A 22411-nucleotide genomic window follows, 5' to 3' on the forward strand; every position below is an offset into this window, starting at 1 on the left:
AGTAGTATACAGTAAGAATACCCTGCCGGACATCTTCCAACATTGGAGCTGTACAGTCTTCAATCAGAATGTCTTCAGACATCAGACAGTGGATTGGAAAGGGTTAATGTCCTTTCTGGTGTTTTTCAAATCCTGTAGAGAAACCTATGGGAAAAACAAATGTCATAACAGCAGCAAGTGTGACCCATAATCCAACACAAACCAAAATGCTGTGTATGTAGTGCGTATAATATTTCACTATAGACTCTGGAATAACAAGGCCGAAAGCAAAATGCGAAACAAACGCCTTTAAGACTGCCAGAAAAAATGGCACAGAAAATATGCTGTTTTTCAGAAAAATGCTGTATGGAAGCAGCTTGCAGTTCGTTACCACATTTCCATCAGCAGGTTTGGCTATTATTGCTTTATATATTGATGAGTAAAGTTCGGCGCGGTCCGCACGTCAGTAAATGCCCATTGTGTGTTTCTGCGACCAGTTGTGACACTTTAGTCAGTTAGGCCAGGGTTGTAAAACTACACTTCATTGTGGTCCTCATCTCGCTGACGGGCGGCTGAGTCTGAGGCCGACCTACAGGGAGCGCTCTTTTTCTTTGGAAAGGAAAGCATTCCTTGGTTAAAGGGGTTGTCCCGCGCCGAAACGGTTTTTTTTTTTTTCAACCCCCCCCCCCCCCCCGTTCGGCGCGAGACAACCCCGATGCAGGGGTTAAAAAAGAACACCGGAGAGTGCTTACCTGAATCCCCGCGCTCCGGTGACTTCTTACTTACCTGCTGAAGATGGCCGCCGGGATCCTCTCCCTCGGTGGACCGCAGGGCTTCTGTGCGGTCCATTGCTGATTCCAGCCTCCTCATTGGCTGGAATCGGCACGTGACGGGGCGGAGCTACACGGAGCCCCATTGGGGCTATACACTTCTGTATGGCCATATTAATGCACTTTGTAATGTACATTGTGCATTAATTATGAGCCATACAGAAGTTATAAGAAGTTTTTCACTTACCTGCTCCGTTGCTAGCGTCCTCGTTTCCATGGAGCTGACTAATTTTCGGCGTCTAATGGCCAAATTAGCCGCGCTTGCGCAGTCCGGGTCTTCTTGTTTTCTCAATGGGGCCGCTCGTGCAGGATGCCGGCTGTAGCTCCGCCCCGTCACGTGCCGATTCCAGCCAATCAGGAGGCTGGAATCGGCAATGGACCGCACAGAAGCCCTGCGGTCCACCGAGGGAGAAGATCCCGGCGGCCATCTTCACCAGGTAAGTAAGAAGTCACCGGAGCGCGGGGATTCAGGTAAGCGCTGTGCGGTCTTTTTTTTAAGTCCCTGCATCGGGGTTGTCTCGCGCCGAACGGGGGGGGGGGGGGGGGTTGAAAAAAAAAAAAAAAACGTTTCGGCGCGGGACAACCCCTTTAACTATCACCTGCGTGAGAGCGGCCTGAAGCCTTATGAAGATGTACGCCAGAGTCGTTGCAGAAACTTATGTTACTCATGGCTGCTTCACTAGACCGTGACCTACCACAGCTTTTGCTTTTTGCTTGTGGTGGGGCATAACATCATAATACAAGAAATACTAAGTATAAGAAAAAAAACTGACAGAGTGCTCCTGGTCCTAGGTGAAGCTGCTGGTTAGCCTGCCTTGGCCAGCCTTAAACCTGTGACTCCAGCACCGCACTCAGCAGCTCTACCAACCAAGCTACCACAGCTCTTGGTTTTCTCATTGTGGAGTGGAAAAAAATCGTCTCACAAGAATCACTGAGAAAAGGTAAAAAAAAACAAACAGAGGTTACCCTTGGTCCCAGTGGAAGCTGGCAATACAGTTTCTGGTTAGCCTCCCTTGGTCAGCTTTGAACCTATCACTCCAGTATCGCAGTCAGCAGCTCTACCAACTGAGCTACCACAACTATTTTGGGTTTTTTTTCCTGTGGAGGGGCAAAACATCATACGTCAAGGAACAGTCAAAAAAAAACGTTGCCCTTGTTCCCAGTTGAAGCTGTCACTCCAGTTGCTGGTTATCCTTGAACCTGTGATGCCAGCAACTGGCAACAGCTCTACCAACCAAGCTACCACACCTTTTAAGTTTTCTACCTGTGGAGGGGGAATACATATCACAAGAAGTGGTAAGAAAGGTCAAAAAGACAGATAGAGGTAGGCTTTTGTCACAATTGAAGCTGCCGCTCCAGCTGCTGGTTACCCTTGCTAAATCAGCCTTGAACCTGTGACGTCAGCACCGCAAAGCAGCATATCTGCCAACTGAGCCTCCAAACTTTATAGATTTCTATCTGCTGGGGGTGAAAGGAGGAAGAGCACATCATAGCACAAAAATGCTAAAGAGAAGATCAAAAAGTCAGATAGAGGTTGGTCTTTGTCTCAGTTGAAGCTGCAATTCCAGCTCCCAGTTGGCCTACCTTGGCCAGCATACAGCAGGTCTTTTATCAGCCATACATACCTGTATCCATCCTCATGCACAGTATTCAATAAGCCTGGCTATCTGGCACTTAAAGGGGTTGTCCCGCGGCAGCAAGTGGGTCTATACACTTCTGTATGGCCATATTAATGCACTTTGTAATGTACATTGTGCATTAATTATGAGCCATACAGAAGTTATAAAAAGTTTTTTACTTACCTGCTCCGTTGCTGGCGTCCTCGTCTCCATGGAGCCTGCCTAATTTTCGCCGTCTAAAATGGTCGAATGGCCAAATTAGACGCGCTTGCGCAGTCCGGGTCTTCTGCTTTCTTCAATGGGGCTCCGTGTAGCTCCGCCCTGTCACGTGCCGATTCCAGCCAATCAGGAGGCTGGAATCGGCAATGGACCGCACAGAAGAGCTACGGTCCACGGAGGAAGAGGATCCCGGCGGCCATCTTCAGCCGGTAAGTATAGAAGTCACCAGAGCGCGGGGATTAAGGTAAGCGCTGAGCGTTTTTTTTTTTACGTCCCTGCATCGGGGTTGTCTCGCGCCGAACGGGGGGGGGGGGGTTGAAAAAAAAAAAAACGTTTCGGCGCGGGACAACCCCTTTAATTGGCTGCTTTGTGAAGTCATCAAAGTTCTATTGTGCAGCACAGAACAAAGACTAGCAGAGCTCAGCGGCCATTTTCAATCAGCCTCCTTTGCCACTGGATGGAGGCACACAGGTCCTCCTCTATCTCCACGAGAAGCCTGATCATTTGGCTGTTTAACGAAACACTTTTATTCATCTCATAATGGGGAGACAGCGACCTACAAAAATCTAATTAGTCGCTGCTGCTTCTGACGTTTTTTTGAGGTAGGTTGAATTGTTCCAGGGAGAGGAATAGGTAGGTTCATTTCTTCCCCCCCAAAAAAGGGGAACTATATTAATAAATGGAATAGGAGGACTGGAATACCCAGAGAGGCATTCAAATGGGGAAGGTTCACCCTAGAAAAAAGATAGTTAAGGGGCGACCAAATAACCATGTATAGATACATGAGGGGACAATACAAGGATCTCCCCATGATCTGTTTATACCCAGGACTGCGACGGTAACAAGAGGACATCTGCTACGTCTAGAGGAAAGCAGGTTTCATCACCAACACAGAAGGGGGTTCTTTACTGTAAGAGCAGTGAGACTGTGGAACCCTCTGCCTGAGGACGTGGTGATGGCAGGATCCATAGAGGAGTTTAAGAGGGACTGGAGATCTTTCTAGAGCGCTGTGATATTACAGGATATAGACAATAAATAGCCAGAAGGATTGCTGATCCGGGGATCTTCTGACCGCCATTATGGAGTTGGGAAGGAATTTTTTTCTACAATTTTTTTGGCTTCTTCCTTATTTTTTTTCCCCTTCCTCTGGATCAACAAAGAGGGGATGGAAACTGGCTGCACTGGATGGACATTTGTCTTTTTTCAGCCTAACATACTATGCTATTATGACCTTGTCACACGCAGCCTGTGTATTTGCTGACCATTGGTGTCAGCTGATCAGGGGCCTGCCACTTGACTAGCAGTGACTGTAGGTCACACAGGTTGGTTGAAATGGCCCAGCATGAATGATACCTGGACCACAAGGCGAAGTCAGGTTCACTGACAGGTGATGGGCCCTTTAAGCCTTTTGCAGTGGTCCACAATGCAGAGCGCAGTTTTAAAATCTGTATTGTACTGCCTTGGTAAACGCGCCTTATCGTTCCTCTCGCTGCGCCCGCACATACTGAGCTTGCTGTGTCTGCAAACTTGAAATTTAGCACGACTATTCTTAAGGTCGTAATTAGAGATGAGCGAACGTACTCGTCCGAGCTTGATGCTCGGGCAAATATTAGGGTGTTCGGGATGTTCGTTTTTCGTAACGAGTACCACGCGATGTTCGGATGTTCGGGTTACTTTAACTTTCTTCCCTGAGAAATCTTTTCTATATGCGCTCAATGGGGCCGGTGGCAGCAGCGCCAACCCCATTGAGAACATATAGAAGACAAATCCTTCTTCTCTGCCACAGCTGTAACAGAGAAGAACGATGTTTGCCCATTGAATTCAATGGAACCGGCAATACAGCCGACTCCACTGAATGCAATGGGCTGCCGGCGATCGCAGGATGAATTGTCGGAAAGGGCTTAAATATATAACCCCTTCCCTGCAATTCATCCAGAAAAGTGTAAAAATAAAAAATATATATATACTCACCTGGTGCCGGCAGACGGAGTTCAGCGCCAGACGGAGTTCAGCGCGGCAGGCTGCAGTTCTCCTGAACTGCTCTGAACAGCTGTGAGTTGTATTCAGCAGCCGGGGATTTAAAATCCCCGCCTGCTGAATAAGATGCCTCTGATTGGTCACAGCCTGACCAATCAGAGGCCAGCCCTCACTCACACCCATTCATGAAGGTAGATTCTCCTCAGTATATACAGATAGAGGTGAGGTAGATTCTCCTCAGAATATACACATAGAGGTGAGGTAGATTCTCCTCAGTATATACACATAAGGGTGAGGTAGATTCTCCTCAGTATATACACATAGAGGGGAGGTAGCTTCTCCTCAGTATATACACATAGAGGGGAGGTAGATTCTCCTCAGTATATACACATAGAGGTGAGGTAGCTTCTCCTCAGTATATACACATAGAGGGGAGGCAGATTCTCCTGAATATATACACAGAGAGGTGAGGTAGATTTTCCTCAGTATATATACACAGAGAGGGGAGGTAGATTCTCCTCAGTATATATACATATAGAGGGGAGGTAGATTCTTCTGAGTATATACACATAGAGTGGAGGCAGATTCTCCTCAGTATATACACATAGGGGTGAGGTAGATTCTCCTCAGTATATACACATAGTGGTGAGGTAGATTCTTCTCAGTATATACACATAGAGGTGAGGTAGATTCTCCTCAGTATATACACATAGAGGTGAGGTAGATTCTCCTCAGTATACACAGAGAGGGGAGGTAGATACTCCTCAGTATATACACATAGAGGGGAGGTAGATTCTCCTCAGTATATACACATAGAGGGGAGGTAGATTCTCCCCAGTATATACACATAGAGGGGAGGTAGATTCTCCTCAGTATATACACATAGAGGGGAGGTAGATTCTCCTCAGTATATACACATAGAGGGGAGGTAGATTCTCCTCAGTATATACACATAGAGGGGAGGTAGATTCTCCTCAGTATATACACACAGAGGGGAGGTAGATTCTCCTCAGTATATACACACAGAGGTGAGGTAGATTCTCCTCAGTATATACACACAGAGGTGAGGTAGATTCTCCTCAGTATATACACACAGAGGTGAGGTAGATTCTCCTCAGTATATACACATAGGGGTGAGGTAGATTCTTCTCAGTATATACACATAGAGGTGAGGTAGATTCTCCTCAGTATATACACATAGTGGTGAGGTAGATTCTTCTCAGTATATACACATAGAGGTGAGGTAGATTCTCCTCAGTATATACACACAGAGGTGAGGTAGATTCTCCTCAGTATATACACATAGTGGTGAGGTAGATTCTTCTCAGTATATACACATAGAGGTGAGGTAGATTCTCCTCAGTATATACACACAGAGGTGAGGTAGATTCTCCTCAGTATATACACACAGAGGGGAGGTAGATGCTCCTCAGTATATACACAGAGAGGGGAGGTAGATTCTCCTCAGTATATACACATAGAGGGGAGGTAGATGCTCCTCAGTATATACACAGAGAGGGGAGGTAGATTCTCCTCAGTATATACACAGAGAGGGGAGGTAGATTCTCCTCAGTATATACACATAGAAGGGAGGCAGATTCTCCTCAGTATATACACATAGAGGGGAGGTAGATGCTCCTCAGTATATACACAGAGAGGTGAGGTAGATGCTCCTCAGTATATACACAGAGAGGTGAGGTAGATGCTCCTCAGTATATACACAGAGAGGTGAGGTAGATTCTCCTCAGTATATACACACAGAGGTGAGGTAGATTCTCCTCAGTATATACACACAGAGGTGAGGTAGATTCTCCTCAGTATATACACACAGAGGTGAGGTAGATTCTCCTCAGTATATACACACAGAGGTGAGGTAGATTCTCCTCAGTATATACACACAGAGGTGAGGTAGATTCTCCTCAGTATATACACACAGAGGTGAGGTAGATTCTCCTCAGTATATACACAGAGAGGGGAGGTAGATTCTCCTCAGTATATACACATAGAGGGGAGGTAGATGCTCCTCAGTATATACACAGAGAGGGGAGGTAGATTCTCCTCAGTATATACACAGAGAGGGGAGGTAGATTCTCCTCAGTATATACACATAGAGGGGAGGCAGATTCTCCTCAGTATATACACATAGAGGTGAGGTAGATTCTCCTCAGTATATACACATAGAGGGCAGGTAGATGCTCCTCAGTATATACACAGAGAGGTGAGGTAGATTCTCCTCAGTCTATACACATAGAGGTGAGGTAGATTCTCCTCAGTATATACACAGAGAGGGGAGGTAGATTCTCCTCAGTATATACACATAGAGGGAGGTAGATTTTACTCAATGTGTATATACTGAGAAGAATCTACCTCATCTCTATGTGTATATACTCTGGAGAATCTACCTCACTTCTGTGTGTATATATACTGAGAAGAATCTTCCTCACCTCTATGTGTGTATACTGAGGAGAATCTACCTCACCTCTATGTGTATACTGAGGAGAATCTACCTCACCTCTATGTGTATATACTCTGGAGAATCTACCTCACTTCTGTGTGTATATACTGAGAAGAATCTTCCTCACCTCTATGTGTATATACTGAGAAGAATCTTCCTCACCTCTATGTGTATATACTGAGAAGAATCTTCCTCACCTCTATGTGTATATACTGAGGAGAATCTACCTCACCTCTATGTATATATACTGAGGAGAATCTACCTCACCTCTATGTGTATATACTGAGGAGAATCTACCTCACCTCTATGTGTATATACTGAGGAGCATCTACCTCACCTCTATGTGTATATACTGAGGAGAATCTACCTCCCCTCTATGTGTATATTCTGAGGAGAATCTACCTCCCCTCTATGTGTATATACTGAGGAGAATCTACCTCACCTCTATGTGTATATACTGAGGAGAATCTACCTCACCTCTATGTGCATATACTGAGGAGAATCTACCTCGCCTCTATGTGTATATACTGAGGAGAATCTACCTCACCTCTATGTGTATATACTGAGGAGAATCTACCCCACCTCTATGTGTATATACTGAGGAGAATCTACCTCACCTCTATGTGCATATACTGAGGAGAATCTACCTCAGCTCTATGTGTATATACTGAGGAGAATCTACCTCCCCTCTATGTGTATATACTGAGCAGAATCTACCTCCCCTCTATGTGTATATTCTGAGGAGAATCTACCTCACCTCTGTGTGTATATACTGAGGAGAATCTACCTCACCTCTATGTGTATATACTGAGGAGAATCTACCTCACCTCTATGTGTATATACTGAGGAGAATCTACCTCACCTCTATGTGTATATACTGGGGAGAATCTACCTCACCTCTATGTGCATATACTGAGGAGAATCTACCTCACCTCTATGTGTATATACTGAGGAGAATCTACCTCAGCTCTATGTGTATATACTGAGGAGAATCTACCTCCCCTCTATGTGTATATACTGAGGAGAATCTTCCACTCGCCTATGTATATATACTGAGGAGAATCTAATTGACCTCTGTGTGCATATACTGAAAGGCTGTAAAGAACATAGACTGGAAGGATGGAGCCTGCCTTTAAGGCTAAGAAGGGGCTGCAACCTCCAGTGTGGGGTTAAATTTGAATAAAAAGGGGCATTACCTTTAAGGGTAAAAAGTGAGGAGAGAGTGAGGGGTGGCACATCGGTACATGCAGTCTGAGGAGAATCTAACGCTCCTCCATGAGTATACATATTTTATTCCTTGGTTGTTCTGAAGTAACGACGACTTCATAATATTTTCCATGCAAACATAAACACCCGTACCAAGTTAACTTCGGCAAAGCCGGGTATATCAGCTAATATATATATTAGACAAGATGCTGTAGGCACAGTGCTCTGACTGTGTACACGGAAAAAATGCAGATACATATATATTTTAGATTTTATCTACACAAAATTTAGTGTATGTCAAGAAGTAGTATTACCAAAATCCACCGCAAAGGAAGGGGGAGAGCGCAGGACAGATCGGTGTACACTAGAGGGCATAACAATTGGCAATCCAGAAAAAGTAAACATTTAAGACAGTAAAGTTTTTTGCAACACTAAGGGCTAATTCCCACGGGCGGTTTTCCACCACGTTTTACACAGCGGGTTGCCCCGCAGCTATTAGGTTCTATTGTACCTAATAGCGCAATGCTCACGGTACAGAATTCCACCATTAATTCCGCACCGTGAAATCACACGTAATCACGCGCGGCATGCTCTATTTGCCGTGGAAGTACACGCGGACGGCTTCCATTGCAGTCAATGGAAGCCGTCCGTCACGCTATCTTCCGTTGTAGCACAGCAGAAGATAGCGTGAAAACGCTTTCCCGCCTACCGCCAGCCGCGTCATATGACGCGGCCGGCGCTTCACATGACGCTGCCGGCGCGTCATGTGGGACATCGGGCGGCTGATCTGGAGGCAAGTATGGGGTTCCTAGGGGGGGCGCAATGACGGGCTTGGCTGCGGAATTCCGCTTGCGGAGCCCGTGATGGCCGTGGGCACTAGGCATAAGACAAAGACTCTTCTTTGCCTCGAGTACGGCTTTTTAGGGGGGTCTCTATGAGAGAGACCTCCCACAGCAGTAAGTACACCTTTTTAAAGCTATCTGCACTTTACCCTATGAGCACCAGATCACCTTTTCATAAGATTTGTATGCATCTATTTAGAGAGAGATCGATAGTCACGTGCAGGCACTGGATTGGAGCCTTGGATGGCAGCCAGTAAGGGCTGGCAACATGGTCAAAGCAATCTGGGGGTTGGTACACGGAGAAAGCGATGCAATACAGAGGATTTCAGCAAAGACGCAGTCAGGAAACAAGTCAGTGGTAAGTACACTTGGAGATCAATCCTCTTTCAGAGGGCGCAGGTATAGGAAAGAGCTGGTTTAAAGGCTGAGAGCCCAATAAACACACGAGGAGGGAGTGGCAGGGCCAGGCTTTTATGGGGAGCTTAATTAGGAAAAACATAGGGTGGAGGCAGTCAGGCAAACACAGGAGCATAGAACTAGGGCAAGGTTTAGCATGGGAGCTATCCAGAGGACTGATGGTTCACTGGGGAGAGACACCGACTGGAGCAGAGGAGTTCCCCAGTTTGAGTCATGACACCAGTCCCCTCCTTCCAGGATGGCGCCCGGACATCCTAGGAGCTGGCTTTCCCAGGTACCTGTAGTGGAACTATCTCATCAGCTTAGGGGAATGGACATTGGAGGCTGGCTCCCAGGAATTCTCTTCTGGGCCATATTGCCTCCATTTGGCCAAATACTTCAACACAGCAAAGCAGCATCAGAGGTGTATAAGTAATTTCAAGTCCACAGAAATTTCAGAGAAGAGGTGAGACGAACATTAACCTTTCTTGATGATCAGGTTCAATGCAGAATAGTAGTTAGACTGTCTCCCAAGTGACCGGTCCTGATGATAAAGGTGATCCACCCACAATTTCCATTTCAATTGGCATGAGCTTAGAATATGCTCTTGCTAATAGCATTGCAAGCAGAACTAAGTCCATGAAATTCCGTCCTGCTCCTGAATCTCGCATCGCAGAGCTTTGTATTTCATGGTTCTTAATTAAGACCTCAATGGGGATGACAAAATGAAGGGATCTTGTGCCATCTAGAGTTATGGGTAGGGTAGCCTGCATGGCTGTAACCGACTGTTCAGAACTTCCAAATTACATGGGGTCTCCACTTGGGCAAGCTCATCCTTAACACATTCTGATATTACTTTTCGAAACTGACTCTGTTGTGCAGGGAGGTTCCATGTGGCATCAGTGGCCAAGCAATAAAATTCCACCATATATACGTCGAGAGAACGTTGCTCTTGTCTAAGTTTTGCAATTTTTTTCCTGCTGTGGCACAGCGATTGATGGGTCATCAAAAACTTGATCGATCCCATCCAGCCTCTGAGGCAAAATATCCCCCTACAACCAACACCACTGGCCTCCTCTCCCGGAGAGGAATAGAAAGAGACCTATTAAGATCTGATCTAAAGACAGAACTTGCAGCGGCCTGACTCCCGCATCCCCATGCTAAATTTCCAGGCACAGACACCCAGAAATTGCGGAAAAAGTAGTCCCACTGCAAGAAGTACGGACCTGAGGCTTAGTCAGGCCCACCGCAGCATCTAGCAGAGGACCAGACAAGCTAGGGCATTCACGTGCTGAAGATCCACCCTCAGAGGAGTCCAAAGAGAAAGCAGCGGCAGATACCACTACCACTTGGCCAGGTGAGAGCCCCCGGTAGAGCCCTGCGATGCCGCCCATCCACCCCCCACTCCGCCGGCAGCACCTGGTCACAGGGTACCTGCTCCTCCCCCCCTCGACCAGCCAGGCCCCCCGCCAGCTCCAGGTCAGTCTTGGCAGCGATGCGGCCTCCAGAAGTGCATATTCACTGAAAAAGCCAAAAATACCTGAAAGTCTGCAAAGCAGACACGGTCGCCATAGGCACGATCGCCATAAGGCAGGCACAATCGCCACCGGCACAATCGCCGTAGGGCAGGCGCAATGGCCGTAAGCCCTGGAGATATGCAGTCAGCCAGACAATAATGTGGAGGAGCAGCTTGTTCCTGGCAGGCTAATATGCAGTCACCCACTCAACCCAGCCCAGTTTGGGGAGGAGTGACTGCATATACTAATAGCCTGCACATGTGAACGATACCAAAGATGCCAGCCATAGATGGGTGGTGACCCACCATACAGGATATCAACCCTGGCTGATATGACAGCGGGTTGCCCTGTATCTCCAAGGTGGGCCACACTGGCTGACATCTTGGGCTCCCCCACCAACTAGCAAACTACATACAAAGATACTAATGCATACTAATAAAATGCGGGTGTTAGTACTGCATTTTGGCCAAAACGCATAGGCTGACGGACCGCGTCGAGGTCACACCGCTTCCGTCAGTACCTACGCTAACTCACTATAAATTACATAAAATCACAGAGGTGAGGAAAAAGAAAAAAACACATATTCACTGAAAAAGCCAAAAATACCTGAAAGTCTGTAAAGCAGACATGGTCGCCATAGGCACGATCGCCATAAGGCAGGCACAATCGCCACCGGCACAATCGCCGTAGGGCAGGCGCAATGGCCTTAAGCCCTGAAGATATGTAGTCAGCCAGACAATAATGTGTGGAGGAGCAGCTTGTTCCTGGCAGGCTAATATGCAGTCACCCACTCAACCCAGCCCAGATTGGGGAGGAGTGACTGCATATACTAGCCTGCACATGTGAACGATACCAAAGATGTCAGCCATAGATGGGTGGTGACCCACCATACAGAAGTGGTGGCCCGGAGCCAGGCATAGTCAGCCGGGATCGCTGGCGCCTTTGAAGCCAACAAGCCGGGATAGCATGTATATGGGCAGCCCCCTGCAGAGACCAGCGAGACCTCCCCCTAAGACCAGTCTCCCAGGAGAGGAGGTGGAACGAGGAGGTTGGAGGAGCCCTCCGGCTCCCCGAGCCGGCCAGGCAAGAGGCAGGGTAAGAAAGGAAAAGCGTAAGAAAGGGTGGTGAAGGCCCACACTGATACACACAGCAGCTCAACAAAGCCTCTCACCCCCACACCCCTACCTGCCCACGTACATGCATATCCAGCCATCCATCCTCTTTGCTGCAGAGAGGTCCAGGCAAGACCATTGGAGCATCTCCCAGGTACAGGCCATCCATCCATCCAGCAGGAGAGAGGGAGCAGCCCATCCATCCAGCTATCCATCCACCATGCCACTGAGAGGGGGTGGTCCATCCATTCATCCAACTGCAGGAGGGAAAGCAACTAACCTGACAACTAATACTGCAGCAAAACTCTACTAGAAAGAAGAGAATAGCGTGCAAGAACCTGACCCTAATTTATACCGGAAGTCAGGGATACGCATAAAAGGACTGAGATAGCTTGCCAATCCCACCCTCTTCCCTCATATGCCTCCCCAAAGATCACTAAGAAAGATGTAACAAAGTTAAAGGGGGGGGGGGGGGGGACAAAACATTCTATCCGAGACCTCTGGGCCCAGTGCTAACAAGGGCTTATCTTACTGTCTCCGACCTACACAAAAAGGCAATGCTCAAGGAAAACCCACATGAAACAATACTTACAAAAAAGTGCCCAAGAAGGAACAACCAAAGTGAGAGGCACAAGCACTAAGACCATGTCTAAAATATCAGTGACTCCAAAGGCGCCTGAGACCCCAATGGCCCAGAAAAAACAAACAGCGGGCACAAGCAAACAAACTGAGGAGCAGACCTACTTCGAGATCTAGATATACACCAAATAGCTTTAGAAGTTGCATTGTGCATAATGCCCGATATACAAAAAAAACCTAGAACAAGCCCTGCAAAACTCACTAACTCAAATCCTTGCGAAACTAGTGTCCAACTCTAAATGAACAGACAAACTGGAGCAATCAATGCGACAACAGCAAAGAGAGATGGAAAATCTTAGGCCGGCTGCACAAAGTGGGCGTCCGCCTCCGCATTCTGCAGCAAAAACTGCCCATAACATGCTACTCAAAATGCTTTTTCCTCTACACGAGTGGAAATCAATTGCGATTTTCTGTTCGCGAAGGAAACATCTCAGCATGCTCTATTTTTGCCCGGATTCCGTTTGGATGGCTTCCATTGAAGTCAATGGAAGCTGTCTGATCCGTGGCTTTTCTGCAGTGACAAAGCAGAGGTTTAAAAAAAAATCTATACTGCGCATGTCTGACAACTCGCTGTGTGGACCAGCCGCAGTACAATAATAAAGAAAGGCAGGTATGCGTGGATTCCAGCTGGGCACAGGGTTGGTTTCCGCTGCAGGACTCCACATGGGGAATCTGACCCGCCCGTGTGCAGCCGGCCTTAGACAAAGGGTGCGGGAACAATCTATCAATATCCAGAGTCTAGCAGACAAAATCGATGATCTAGGGAACCGATCAAGGCGCAACAATCTAAGACTAGTGGGTCTACCTGAATCAATCCACCAAGAGGACTTCTTCCAAATTTGCGAAAAAGAACTCCCGGAGGCACTGTGCCTCGGCTATTACTACAGAATAGAAAGGGTTCACCGTACAGGTCCGGAAACCAACAACTGACAGAGGGCCCTCAAAGGTAAGGCCAACGCAACAAAAAACGCGCCAAATAATCATGTGCTTCTTAGACTTCAACGACAAAACAGCTCTGATGAGGGCATTAAGACCCAGAAGCCATCCAATCTGTCAGAAACCACGAAATATTGCTGTTTGAAGATGTTTTGGCAAGAGTGGCAAATCAAGGGAGCGCATTCAACAATGTCTGCACCACACTATACAGAAAGAATCTGTTTTCAGCTACAGTACCTCGTGCTCCTCAAAGTCTTCAAGGAGGATGGTACCTACAGAATCTTCAGAACGTCCAAATCAGCAGAGTTGGCCTGGGAAAACACTACGAGACAAGGTGACTTTTTGCCTCGAACAGCTGCGAACAATGCAAGGGAGGGGTTGACAAGCAGACCAAAAAACCCACCAAGTGCAACAGGCCAGACCTCACAGAAGGCAACAGCAAGCACCATCTTCACCCCCTGCATGCCAAGTCCATCCTACCGGCTTACCACCGTCCAAGAAGCAGGTAGGTGTTAGATTGTATTATTGATTTTTGTTCTCAACACAGTAGCCAGAAATCGGATATACCTAAAAATAACCCAGGTGGGCCTCCAAAAAAACCCTCCCCAATCCTCACCTGTTCATTTCACATCTTTCCTCCCCCTCATACACAAACCAGAACATCTTTTAAACAGAATGGAAGTAAATAGCAACAACCTACAAAACCAACAAACCCACAACATACATATCATGTTGTGGAACGTTAAGGGCCTGGGCTTTCACCACAAGAGGAACATGGTGCTGCACCATCTCAAAAAACTCTACCCACAAGAGGAACATGGTGCTGCACCATCTCAAAAACCTCTACCCACAAGAGGAACATGGTGCTGCACCATCTCAAAAAACTCTACCCACAAGAGGAACATGGTGCTGCACCATCTCAAAAACCTCTACCCACAAGAGGAACATGGTGCTGCACCATCTCAAAAAACTCTACCCACAAGAGGAACATGGTGCTGCACCATCTCAAAAAACTCTACCCACAAGAGGAACATGGTGCTGCACCATCTCAAAAACCTCTACCCACAAGAGGAACATGGTGCTGCACCATCTCAAAAAACTCTACCCACAAGAGGAACATGGTGCTGCACCATCTCAAAAACCTCTACCCACAAGAGGAACATGGTGCTGCACCATCTCAAAAAACTCTACCCACAAGAGGAACATGGTGCTGCACCTTCTCAAAAAACTCTACCCACAAGAGGAACATGGTGCTGCACCATCTCAAAAAACTCCACCCACAAGAGGAACATGGTGCTGCAGCATCTCAAAAAATTCCGACCTGATCCAGTTTTGCTAAAAGATACACACTTGTTAGAGTAATAATTTTATCGCCTGTACAAATCATGGGTGAGCACAGTAGTCGGATCATCAGCTGTGAATGGGAAAGAAGGGGTCATTATTCTAATGAACAAATCCTTCTAGCGCACCTTGATTACGGACAACGATGATAAGGAGGGCAGATGGTCCCACATGCTCCTAGAGCATGAGGGAACCAAGTACAGCATATACAACATTTATGCCCCAAATGAAGAGAATAAACCTTTCTTCAAATAGAACGATTACACCACAATGATCCTGTGGACGAAAAAGTGGTCTACAGTAATGAACACACTAGAAGACCAAAGAGGAACATCACAACTAGTATGCAACAGGCACAAAATTTTGAAACCTCTCTCACAAATAGCCGACCTAAGTGATACATGGAGATATTTATGTCCTGACGGCAGGGAATATTCATTTTACTGACATGCACACCAATCATGGTCGCGTATGGACTACAAACTCTTATTGCAAAATTTGGTACACAGAGTACACGAAGCAGAAATACTAGCCATGGTGGTCTCTGACCATGCACCAATAATGATAAAGCTACAAAATGAATACTCAAAGGGCACTGATTTCATATGGAGATTTCCAGACTTCTTAACCCGAGATGAAAACTTTCTAGCAGCACTTCAAATGTGGTGTTTAGACTACGCGGACCATAACAAAGAACACGTGGCAAACCACATCCTAATCTGGGAAACAGCGAAAGCTGTCATCCGGGATAACCTAATGGGGTACATGTCCAATCTAGGCAAAAAGATAAATGCACACTATGATGAGGCAAGCCTCAAAATACACGAAACCTACACAACATTCTTACAGACACATGAGACAAAACAAAGGAAAATGGCATCGCGCTAAAGCTGACTGATATCTGGCCAGGTAGGAATGGAACATCACATCAAAAGTAACTGCAAGCAAAGTTATCCAAACACAGTAAGAAAGCAGGCCTGACAGCATCCCAACACACACAACATCCATGAGAGACGAAAACAGTCAAACACAAAAGCACCCGAGGCAGATAAACAAAATACTCCAGAAATACTTTGAAGCACTATGTAAAACCCACACAAACAATATGGAACACAGGAAAGAATTCCTAAAGAAGGTCTCTATACCCATCCTAAGGCAAACACAACTTGCGTCAGTAAATGAAAAAATAGCAGAGAATGAGGTCAAACTAGCAATAAGGTAAAGCACCAGGCGGATGGATACCTGGGGAATTTTAAAAGTCCCTCAAAACCAGGATATCTCCCACGCTAACAAATCTCTTCAACCAAATACTGCAAACCAGAAAGCAGTCTGACCAAGCCAACCTACCGAGCACACAAAAAAGGAATCCCAAAACCAAACAAAGACGTGCAACTCCCAGAATCATACCGCCCAATATCACACATCAACCAGGATACCAAATTATTATCTAAAATCCTGTCCGACAGAATCAGCAAACACATGACCTCGCTGGTAGGCCCGGCACAGGTGGGGTGTGTCATTACCTCACTGGTAGGCCCGGCACAGGTGGGGTGTGTCATGACCTCGCTGGTAGGCCCGGCACAGGTGGGGTGTGTCATGACCTCGCTGGTAGGCCCGGCACAGGTGGGGTGTGTCATTACCTCGCTGGTAGGCCCGGCACAGGTGGGGTGTGTCATTACCTCGCTGGTAGGCCCGGCACAGGTGGGGTGTGTCATGACCTCGCTGGTAGGCCCGGCACAGGTGGGGTGTGTCATTACCTCGCTGGTAGGCCCGGCACAGGTGGGGTGTGTCATTACCTCGCTGGTAGGCCCGGCACAGGTGGGGTGTGTCATGACCTCGCTGGTAGGCCCGGCACAGGTGGGGTGTGTCATTACCTCGCTGGTAGGCCCGGCACAGGTGGGGTGTGTCATTACCTCGCTGGTAGGCCCGGCACAGGTGGGGTGTGTCATTACCTCGCTGGTAGGCCCGGCACAGGTGGGGTGTGTCATGACCTCGCTGGTAGGCCCGGCACAGGTGGAGTGTGTCATGACCTCGCTGGTAGGCCCGGCACAGGTGGGGTGTGTCATGACCTCGCTGGTAGGCCCGGCACAGGTGGGGTGTGTCATGACCTCGCTGGTAGGCCCGGCACAGGTGGGGTGTGTCATTACCTCGCTGGTAGGCCCGGCACAGGTGGGGTGTGTCATGACCTCGCTGGTAGGCCCGGCACAGGTGGAGTGTGTCATGACCTCGCTGGTAGGCCCGGCACAGGTGGGGTGTGTCATGACCTCGCTGGTAGGCCCGGCACAGGTGGAGTGTGTCATGACCTCGCTGGTAGGCCCGGCACAGGTGGGGTGTGTCATGACCTCGCTGGTAGGCCCGGCACAGGTGGGGTGTGTCATTACCTCGCTGGTAGGCCCGGCACAGGTGGGGTGTGTCATTACCTCGCTGGTAGGCCCGGCACAGGTGGGGTGTGTCATTACCTCGCTGGTAGGCTCGGCACAGGTGGGGTGTGTGAAAGGCCGCTCGGCAGTCACAAACATCTGCAAAGCCCTGGCAACACTCAATGTCACACAAGTGTGCCTTAATCATTGGCCCCCAATCTAAGAAGCACTGCCAAATTGTATTAGCATTGGATGCAGAAAAAGCATCCGATAATGTAAACCGGGACTGGCTGAACATGGAAGAAACCTTTAGAACTTACATTGACAGCCTATACTGCAACCCCAGAGCCAGAATACATACGCCTGCTGTTCAAACATGGAGATGTGATCCGCTCAAACTCAGAATTCACCAAATTTATTTGGGCAGGCCTACTTCCCCTTCCTCATATCTAAAAATATGCCCGATAGATCACCCCAACTTTGGCAGGGGGCAAGATGACAAGGTATACAAGACATGTAAAGGGCTCAAATCCAGCTGCCCACTTCATGCATGACACAGAGCGAAGATGGCTCACCCAAGGAAAACTGCAACAAAAAGTCCATCTAACTTCCTCACAATTCTTGCAAATTAAACAGGCCCATTCTTTCTGTAAAAGCAGGTTGACAAATCTAGCAAGAGAAGCCACCGATTTAGACACAGTCATTGAGCAGTCGCATACGACAGCAGTGCTATCAAGAATACAGTAAAACCATTAGAGGCAAATTCAACGAGGCAGGTACACAAACGCTTTACACGATGGAAAGACTTTGTATGAGGACAGAAGCTCCCCAAGGTAGAAGAAGTGGTGGCCCAACTTACATAACGACCACAGAAAGAATTGAAGTAGAGAGGAAAGGGTGCAAAAAATGGAAGTGATTCCTACTTCTCACAAGTGCAAATATCCGCTATAGTAACCCCCTTTAGATATACAGCATGGTACCTAGTGGAGGAATTGAGGGGAATGCTGGGCAGGCCAGCAGTGAGCAAGCAAGGGACAGGGAACCCCAACCACAAGGCAAAACGGCTCTTGGTCTGTCTCTTGTCGTAGGTATTTACTTTACTTACCCTCTCCCTAACCCTTCCTTATCCATAAACCCCCCCCCCCCCCCTCTCACCGGCCCTCCAGCAGTGGGTCAAGGGCATTAGGAGTAAGGATGGTTTTAAAACTACTGCATGATAAAAAGAGGACACGATGCTACTGTTCCAGTCCCTCCCCTCCCCCCACCCCACCCCAAAAAAAGAAGAATGTAGAAACTAAGTAAGAAACAAAAAGTTGATGGCAGGAAAATACTGTAAGAATTATTATTAAGATTTTACTTCCCATGCGAATGATCCTGCATCATCAATATGTAAAATTATGCAATTCGTTATTACTATGCAAATATTCTTGTTTTATTGATCGGGGAAAAAAAATCACCTACTGAATGTACACAATGGAAAATTTAAAAAAATTTGCAAAAAAAACCAAACTTGATCCATGGCTGTAAAAAGGTGTGGAGGTCATCGAGTGCTTCATCCGTCAGGAGGGTGACAATAAACAGCACCTTTTTTCTACCACTGGTAAATGGTGTTCCATCTGAAAATAAATCAGTACTGGTTCAGGTATCCTCGATACTGGCGTCGATCACCACCGGACTTTGATGGCAGTGGCATGCGGATATCAGCATGGGAACTGCGCAACTCCAGTAGTAGTCGCTGTAAGATATTTACCTCCTTTTGCAAAGCCGTAACTTTCTCCAGATAGGTGCCATAAAACTCTTGCAGTTCGGCGACCTATTTTCTCAGGAAGGCTACTATGGACTCCAGGTTTTGGGCACGTTAATTGTCATGTTCAGGCACTGGACTGGAGTCTCAGGTGCTAGCCAGCAAGGGTGAGCAACATAGACAGGCAAGCCGGGGGTTGGTGCACAGAGAGGGCGATGCAGAACAGAGGATTTTAGCAAAGACGTAGTCAGAAACCATGTCGGTACACAGAGAGAAGTCTTCTTTCAGAGGGAGCAGGTACAGGGAGCAGCTGGATTAAAGGCTGAGAACTCAATAAACACACAAGGAGGGAGTGATGGAGCAAGGCTTTTACAGGGAGACTACTTAGGGAAAACACAGGGGGAAGCCCATCAGGGAAACACAGGAGCATCGGCCTAGGGTAAGGTTTAGTATAGGAGCTATCCAGAGGACTGATAGCTCACTGGGGAGATACACCACTTGGAGCACAATAATAATTATAATCTGTATTTGTATAGCGCCAACATATCCCGCAGCGCTTACATAGACAGGGGGGATACAGAAAGACAAAAGTACAAACATTACAGAACCAGGGTTACATAGTAATCAGCTGATGGAAACAATAGGGGTGAGGGTCCTGCTCCAACGAGCTTACATACTATAAGTAATGGGGGGATACAGGAGGTAAAGGGGCTGGGGATGGGCACTGTATGGTGGGGTGGAGATGGGCACGGTATGGCGGGGTGGAGATGTGCACGAAATGACAAGGTGGAGAGTGAGGGATGCTATACACATAGACAATGGTCAGACATTCAGCCGTGTGATGGAGAATCGGTATGACTGCAAGGGCAGTTGATTGGGCTGGCAAGGATTGCAGTCAGTATGTCAGGGAGCATGTTATCCGGCGGAGTACAGTGGGGTTTGTTTAGGGAATTCGGTATGCCTCCCTGAACAGGTGCCTTTTTAGAGCATGCCTGAAGTTCTGTGAGTCCTGGATTGCCTGGGTAGCCTTTGGTAGTGCATTCCATGGAGAGGGTAGAGTCTGGTGCTGCGGAGGCCGATCAGCAACGAGTTGCAATAATCAAGCCGAGAGTGGATGAGGGCAACAATAAGCATTTTAAGCGTGTCTGCAGTGAGAAAAGAGCGGATTCTTGCGATATTCTTGAGGGGCAGCTGACATGTTGGGGCCAGAGATTGGATGTAGGGGGTAAAGGAGAGATCAGAGTCAAATATGATCCCAAGGCAGCGGGCATGCTGTCTAGGAGTTATGGTGGCGCCACACACTGAGATGGAGATGTCAGGAGGAGGTCGGTTAGTGAAGGGCGGAAATACCAGCAGGTCAGTTTTAGAGAGGTTTAGTTTTAGGTAGAGAGAGGACATGGTGTTAGGGACAGCGGACAGACAGTTGGTTATGTTTTGGAGGAAAGGTGCAGAGATGTCACAGGAAGAGGTATGTAGCTGGGTGTCGTCAGCGTAGAGATGGTATTGGAGGCCAAAACTACTGATGGTTTGTCCAATAGGGGCTGTGTAGATGGAGAAGAGGAGGGGGCCGAGGACCGAGCCCTGGGGGACCCCAAACAGCAAGGGAAAGAGAAGGAGAGGTGGAGCCAGCAAAGGAGATGCTGAATGAGCGGTCAGATAGGTAGGAGGAGAACCAGGAGAGAGCAGTGTCCTTTAGGCCGATTGAGCGAAGCATGCTGAGGAGAAGTTTGTGGTCAACAGTGTTGAATGCTGGGAAGAGGTCGAGGAGGATCAGTAGGGAGTAATCGCCCCTCAATTTGGCTGTCAGGAGGTCGTTCGATACCCTTGTAAGGGCAGTTTCTGTCAAGTGTTGGGGTCGGAAGCCAGACTGTAGGGGGGGGGGTCGAGGAGAGAGTTCTCTGATAGCTTACAAGGCGGGAGTAAACCAGCCGTTCTAGTAGTTTGGAGATGAAGGGGAGATTAAAGATAGGTCGGTAGTAAGCAGCATCAGTCGCATCAAGAGTCGGCTTCCTTAGCAGTGGGGATATGATGGCGTGTTTGAAAGAAGAGGGAAATATGCCAGAGATCAGAGAGAGGTTGAATATAGTGGTGAGTTGGGAGAGGACCACTGGGTAGAGGAATCGGGGGAGGTGTGAGGGGAGAGGGTCGCTAGCGCAGGTGGTGGGGCGAGCAGAGGAAAGCAATTTGGAGACAATAAATTCCTTGGTTCAAATCCTGGTATCTGGCAGTTGTGATGTCATCAAGGTACTATAGTGACACGTACAACACTGATCCAGGGCTCGGCGGACATTTTCAGTCAGTCAGTCTCTACTGGTAGTGAGCAGACATGTCCTCCCCCATCTCCCACGAGAAGCCATAGGAGGCGGAAAAATTATCTGCTAATGGAACGACTTTTTTTATTTAGCCGACAAGGAGGAGATAGCAGTCCACGAAAGTCAAATTGGTTACTGCTACTGATGACATTTTTTGGAAGTAGCTTCAATTGTTCCAGGGAGAGGAATAGGTCAGTTTATTTCTTCCAGGTTAGGGGCTTTGTGTGTGACTGGTGGCACATGAAATGGCAGGAAGGATTTGTCCACACCATAACCTTGCCGTACACAACCTGTGTTTTTATTGATCATTATTGTCAGCAACGGTCTGTTCTGAAGCATAAATCAGGGCCCTGCCACTTATCAACTAAAAGTGATTTTGGGGCCAAACAGGTTGGGTAAAATGGCCTATCTGAATGATACCTGGACCACAAGGCGATGTTAGGTTCACTGACAAGCAAGAGGTGCTTCAAGCCTTTTGCGGTCACCCACTATGCCATGCTGCAGTTTTAAAATCTGCATAGCACGGCCTTGTGAAATATACCTTATTGTTCCTCTTGCTGCTCCCACCCATTATTAGACTGCCTGTGAGCATCCTTCACCTCCCTATGCAGGATGGTTTAGCTGATTATTACATTGTAATCTCTAGCTTGCCTCTGAAGGTTCGTCAGTCAAGGGATTTATTTTGATTGCCACATTTGGAGTTGTGAAGGAACTTTTTCCCCAAAATGAGGGCAATTGACTTCAACCCCCATGGGGTTCACTGGCATCCTTAGGTTAACATTAATAGCAATAGAAGGAATAATGATGTCATGATCTGGTGCAGGACTGGGGTCACTTGTAGCTGCTTCTGGAGTGTAGTGTGATCAAGGAATAGCTGAGGGTTTGTACACAAGATGGCGGTGCAGCACAGAGGGTTAAGCAGTAGAG

Source organism: Eleutherodactylus coqui, chromosome 7, assembly GCF_035609145.1.
Source record: "Eleutherodactylus coqui strain aEleCoq1 chromosome 7, aEleCoq1.hap1, whole genome shotgun sequence".
In the NCBI taxonomy this organism is placed as follows: Eukaryota; Metazoa; Chordata; class Amphibia; order Anura; family Eleutherodactylidae; genus Eleutherodactylus; species Eleutherodactylus coqui.